Raw genomic sequence first — 6,704 nt, forward strand, 5'->3', positions numbered from 1 at the left:
CTGACAAGCCTACCCTGATTGTAGATTGCTCCATAAACCAGAGAAGCCATGCTGCTGATGAACCTTGGTTCCTTCCACCTCCCATAACGTCTGGTTAAGCTTTTAGATGACCGAGATTCAGACTATTGACTCTCTTAACCTAAATTCAATACTCTATAGGACTATAATTAGGCACTGAAGACTGTTCTTACATGTCTGTGGTAAGCCAGTGTTGCTAAGAGCACTGTAGCATTTATCAACCACTGGGGTTTACCAGTCTTTGTAAGCTCTTGGCTTGACAAAGGTGTGGGTGACTGAGGACAGATCGTAAGTCACTGCACCTTACAGAGTCTTGAACAGGTGCAATCTTTCAGCAAAACAGTTATTTCACATAGTGTTACTGACATGCTACGTAAGATTTTTAGCAGCTGAGAGTTAAAGAAATATTCTTCCCCTTCAGACTGAAGGGATCAATTTTGGATGACTGTTCTCAACCAAAGACACTAAACAAGAGCTATGAACTCTCAACCCAACATTTATTTATCAGCCCAAGTTCTTCTACCTTGCCTAATTCCAGTCACTGTTCTCCAGTCATCAGCAATCTCATCAAGCACCTGGCTACCCTTAGTCGTGCAGCCTTACAGGACAAAATATGTCACTAAGTTCTGGCACCTGCCTTTATAGCTTCCAGCACAACAAATACACTAATAGCAAAAACACACGTTACCACCTGCTTTGTAGGTATACCCTAGCACGTAAGGAACTGCAGCTGGTGCAGTCTTTTCAATGGAAGAAGTAATGTCACTACATTAGCTCAGAAAGCAGTGCAGTCGCTATTTCACATAAACAAATCACTTTCTACACACACATTTGGGTTTAGGCAGCTTTGATATCTATTTAGACAAAACCAATGAGATAAACAGTTGGTTCTGTGAATACTGGAACTACTAATGCCTGGCTCCTGATAGTTTTATGTCTCACAGCTGAGTTCTCGCACAGTTTTCTCCCTAGTTGGGGCATCTGCCAGCTCTGCTCCTTACATCTTATTATGACATCTCTCTGTTCCAGCCAGCTGCCTGTTTTCATGCACTTTGTAAGTACATAATCATCTTTAAGACTTCTATCCCTTCTGTCAAATTGGGTGGAAACCTGCCAACCGGTTCAAAAGTTGACTGTGTCTGAAATTTGGCTGAAGAATCGTTATTTACATCTTCTCAGCTTCATCTTGCAACTACTCTCGGTGTGTTGCATACACCACTAATGGCAAACCCTTCTCATGCCCAATGTTAAGGTTACTTTAAGCAACACAGCTTTTTGCTTCTGCTGCCAGTTCACGCCTCTGTGCCAAGCCTGGCAACCCACCCAATGGTCTGACAACTCTGGTAAATCAATTTCTAAACTGATATATAACTTCAGAATTTAGATACAAGACAACAAAAATTTGGAAGGAAGAGTGATTAAATGTATTGCAAGGAAATAAACTTATGATGGGAAACCACTAGTGTTTTCTGCAGCAAGCCAACATTATTAGGGCTGTGGTTACTTTTCTCCTCCTCAGCAGAATGAAATCCATAAAAAATTCAACAACTTAAAACTGTGAGAATCTGAGCGTTTTCCACAGCTTGTCATTTACAACTGCCAATTTTTGTCAACAGAACAAAACCTTGATTTGTACTGTGACAGTACTGGAGGTTGCACTGATTTTTTCCCACATTTGAAAAAAACAAACCAACCATGAAGTTCCTTTAAAAATGTAGAAAAAGACTGAAACTCAAAATGAATAAACTCTCACATCCACCTCAATGGGGCTGAGTCATAATTTTTTTGGTCTCTGCACAAATCCTGTCCCCTTCCACCTTCACTGCTGTGTTGAACTGTGTATGTCAACAGATCTCATTTGCCATAACACCTAACGCTTTAACAGTTACCAGTCTTTGTCTTTGATGCTATTCACTTCAAAAGCTGTAAAAGAAACACATTTACAAGAATGCAAGTTCTCACTATTTGAAACATCAGATATAGGAAAAAAACCACTTCAGTAATAGCACTTACTTGCAACACACATAACACGGAACAAGAACACTATAAGACCAAAAAAAAAAAAAAAAAAAAAATCAATCCCATTGCCAGCAGTGACCCTTAGCATTGACTTTGCAGGCCATCTGCAAGTACACCAGCCAGTGGTATTGGTCTGACACATTCTTTCTGCCTTCAGTCACTGACTCAAGAAGTCCTCAAGAGACAAAAGCGGTGTTTGATGGCTATCTCTTCTAGAAGTTCTTCCAACCAATCTCTGAAGATTTTAAACCCAGTCTTTTTCTATTTTAAAGACCTCTATTGTCTCTTCTCCAGCCCTTACCCATTTAGCTGTCCCTCACATGCCAAACCACTGCTCCTGCACGTCATACTTCTCTGTATCCTTTCAAGATGGGAGAACCAGAAGTGTAGATGCTATCCCAGATGGTTTTTGTATAAGTACACATTTTTTTCTTTAAGCTGTTCCAATAAAAACTTTCCTGTTTGCATCAAAAACAAAACAACAGGTTCACAGCTCAGCATCTCTGGGCTGTTATAACTACAAACCAACTTTAGAAATAGCTACAATGGGAACTCTGAGTAAAGATCTTAAAGAATACAAATTCCGAACCCATGACGTGGGCCAGCATTTACAGTGAATCATCACACAGAAGCTACAGAGAAGATTTTTGTTTCTCCATCTTCCCACTCCTTTACAAAGACTTTTGTTCAAAGATTTCCATGTACTCTTTCTTGAACCTCAAAAAGATAGAAGGTATCTTTACACAATAATTCTCACACTTGCTTTTTTATCCCAGCTTAACTGCCTGTCCAAACTGTAACCTTGCCTTTCAGTTTCCTGTGTAGATGTTCGATCATTAACAGAAGTGCAAAATACCAACTTCTGTTCCTTCCCAAAAAGCTTTCCGATTTCTTAAGTCACCAGGAAAAACTACATATCTGAGTTACAAGGAATTGTAATACGAGCATCATCTTTAAGCCCACCCATATTGTATAGGCTTGACAAAAAAAATAACGTTCTGAATCTTTACACATCATATATTTCTTCACCAACAAATCCGTATAAAGCTATCTACAAACATGCCCACACATCTAAAATTCTGATCCACTCCACCTCCCTATTACAGCCCCAACCCATGATCATTTAACCCAGCCCTGACAAACTCCAACTTGTTTCTGCTTAAACCATGAGGACATTTTTGAAGAACTCTTTGAATGGGTTTTATTCCCATCACTATGTCCCTCAAGCAACTAAACTGTTTCACTCTATCAAGAGACATTGACCAAGGAAACTGACAAAGTGTTGCTACCAAGATCTTGGAAGGCAACGTAACTGAAACACACCACAGTGCTAATACCCTGACCCTGAAGTCCTATGGGTCTCATACCCAAACAATTCTGTTAATAGTACATCGTGCACACTGTATGACTGAAAAAGATTCTGCATTATCAAGTTCTGATATGAAAGTCAAGTGCATATTTTAGGTGTTTTTATTGTCAACATCCCACTGGTCCAGGATAATAACTTTTTATACAAGTAGTTTGATATTTAAAAAAAACAACCAGCAAATACATCTTACTTTGTAACAATTTGTTAGAGGAAGAAGGGATTACGTATCATTTGATGAGGCTAATTTGTATTCAGATTATAACATGAGCTCTCACAATTTTGATACCTAAAAATGACTCTTTCATTCTACAAGAATAGGACAGTTAATAATAAAGTTAGTCAAGGTAATTTCCATTGCCTTGAGGGGGAAGGGGATACTGCATCATCAACCGGACACAATACTATTCATGTGATGAAGTTTTTGCTCTTAAAATAATCCTAGTATCTTCAAAGTTAAGCAAGAGGGGATTTTGGGTTTGCATGTGCAAAATAAAGCATTAAATAGAGATATGTAAACTCCACACTTATTTTGGGAAGGGAAAAAAACAAGAGACAATAACATATATTTCCTCTGAGAAACTAATTTTAAAATATTTGCATTGAAAATCAAAGGAAGGGATAAACTTGAATGTAGATGAGGCGCTAAGCAGACAATTTGCCCACATCTACCCACCCGCCTGGGGAACTCCGTAAGTATGAACACAGCAAACACCACAGCCTCCGAACGCTGCAAACTGATTAAATTTCAGACAGCTCCATGCTACCTGTACTGGCATTTCCTGTTCCAAACACTCTTTGAAAACACTCCAGAAAAAACTCGCTGATGGGCATGTGACGCCGCGTTAAACATTAACTTCACAGGCTGGCTCTTCCAGAGCCCCATACGCGCTCGCACCGTCTCGGCACGGAGCCGTGCCCGTTCCCGAGGCAGCCCGCCCCTCCGCTCACACGGCTTACGGGGATCCGCTTTCGACCCTCACCCCCGCCGTCCTCAGGAGGGGTTTAGCCTCGGCGCCGCCCGCCACGGCACCGCATCCACGCGGGCCCCCTCCGCGGGTGGGCACCGCTCCCCGGGCCGGGGCCGGTGGCGCCTCGGGCCGGCCGCTCACCGGGCTCAGCGCGGCGCCCCGAGCAGACAAAGGTTACCGGCCCAACGGCGGCCGCCCCTCACCGGGACAGGATCCCCCCGCCCCCGGCCGCTGCCAGACGCGGCGGCAGCAGGTGAACGGCCCGCGGCGGTCCCGACGCCGACAGCCCGGCCCCCGGCCACTGCCGCCCGGCACACCTCGCCCCGTCCCGCGGGGGAGGAGAGGCGGACCCCGCTCCCCCAGCTCAGGACCACGGCTGCCTCCCACGCCGAGGCCGCCCCTTCGCCTCCTGCCCCGCCGGGGACACGACCCTGCCCGACCCCCGCCGGCACCCCCGACTCACCTCCCGTCCCCAGCGGCTCCCGCACGCCGGCTCCTCTTTCACCTCCTCCCGGCGGCGACTCCGTGCGCGACCCCGCCCTCACAACAACTTCTGCTCCCCCCGCCCGCGCCTTCCTCCTCCTGCTCCCCTCCCCGAGTCTCACGCGCCGGCCAGTGCGGGTCTGGACGCGGGGGCGGCCTCACGAGCGCGCTCCTCCTTCTTTCTCTCCCCCCGCCCTCTTCCCGCTCGGCAGCGCGCCTGCGCATTAAGGCGGCCGCGGGGCGGAGGCGGCGAGGGGCGCGTGTCTCCCCGGCGGTAGCCCGGATCTTCCCGAGCGCGCCCGGCGCCAGGAAGAGGGAGGGGAGCTGAGGGAGTAGGAGGAAGCGATTGGAGGAGCCGGGCCAATCACAGTGCCGCCTCCTCCCGCTCTGGCCGGGAAAGCCCGGTAGGTGGGCGTGGCTACCGCTGCCGGCGTGTGGCCAGGGCTGCGCATGCGCAGTGGGTGGGCGGGAAGGAAGTTTCCCCGCCCCAAAGGCGCGCGCTCGAGGGCTCGTGAGCGTTCCCGCGCCTCAGCGCCTGAGGGCGGGCAGGGCTGGGGCTGCCCGCGGCCTGCCGAAGGGAGAGGCCTGGGGGAGCCGTGGCAAGGTAAGGGGTGCCGCAACCCCCCTGTCCCTCCCTCACAGTTTTGTCACTGGTTGAGGGCGCGGTTGTCCCAAGTGTAAAAGCCGCTGTACCTCAGGTAACTGGGAACAGCTCTCAGGCGTCCGGTTGCACCCCAGGAAGCCTCTGTTGGGGCTATTCCAAACCACTGGGTTTTCGAGTTAATAACCCGTTAAAATGAACAAGGCAGCCGTTGTTTTTCCAGCAATTGTTCTCCAGTGCTCATTTCAGGATATGTCTACGCACATTGGCTTTACTTAAGATGCCCATGAAGTAGCACAGGCACACGGGTGGCTGGTGGAGCGTGGGCAGCTTTTAAGCCAAACCCCGAACAAGTGTACATACATGTCAAAGTTGCGTCACATTTGAGTTCCCTGTTGCCCAGAAAGATCCTATGTTATATATCACCTGCCCAAGGGTCATTGCCCCAAAGTCGTGTTCCCTATGATTTTTATCTGGCCTATTATTTCAGGGAGGGAGGGGTGTTTCCTTTTGTTATTTGCAAAAGAAATTGTATGTTGATTAATACTCATATTTCTAGTTGCTCAAGTACCTTCTATATTTCACTATTATTATCATCTTCCTGGATAAACATGTAGATTTCATTAACACATTTCATTTCTAGACTAGTAATGATATTTTAAGTGTTACCACTCCCAACATCAGTCCTTATCACATGCTGCTGAATACAACTTCTTGTATTCTTTCTCTTCCAGTTGCCTTTTTCATCATCTTTCAGGATTGGAAAAGTGCTTATGTGTATAAAAGCATGTTTGCTTTTCCAACAGCATCTTCTGCAACAGTAAATTAAATAATTTCCCTGTGAAGTTCCCTTCCTGTATCTCCTTTAGGTCATCCAGATTGCAGTAACTTTCCAATCCAGACCTCGCTGTGTGGAACGCAAGGCACTGCATAAAATTAATTTGCTGCCTTACTTAAATACTGTGCTTCTGTTGTTCTTGTGTACATTTTCATTAAAAAATCAATTTTAATACATTTTGATCAGATTGTTTTTGGTAGTGTTTCTTCCATTATGTTACTAGTGTAAGAAGCCCACTGGCAAAGACAATTTTTCCAGTTTGACGCCAACATTTTTCATGAAAAGGCCAACTTTTTACTTCAAAAAACCCTCAAAATTCTTCGGGGAAATTTTAAATAAGTTTTCCAGGCTTTTGTTTTTTCTAATATATATATATATATGTATATGTGGCCACGCTTTTCAGTGATT

General features: G+C 45.9%; 1 protein-coding gene across 3 annotated transcripts in view; it reads right to left on the reverse strand.

The window, feature by feature from the left end:
• USP53 (ubiquitin specific peptidase 53) overlaps nucleotides 1-4,925 on the reverse strand; it is a 42,099-nt gene extending 37,174 nt beyond the window's left edge. For 2 of the 3 annotated variants that reach the window (XM_068402885.1, XM_068402883.1), the window contains exon 1: nucleotides 4,838-4,917. The gene's annotated coding sequence lies outside the window, so the exon portion shown is untranslated. Of the gene's footprint in view, nucleotides 1-4,837 lie in introns of all 3 variants that reach the window. The other variant, XM_068402884.1, reaches the window with a different exon arrangement.
• Nucleotides 4,926-6,704: the final 1,779 nt, after the last annotated feature.

The sequence above is a fragment of the Nyctibius grandis genome, chromosome 6, assembly GCF_013368605.1.
Source record: "Nyctibius grandis isolate bNycGra1 chromosome 6, bNycGra1.pri, whole genome shotgun sequence".
Lineage (NCBI taxonomy): Eukaryota > Metazoa > Chordata > Aves > Nyctibiiformes > Nyctibiidae > Nyctibius > Nyctibius grandis.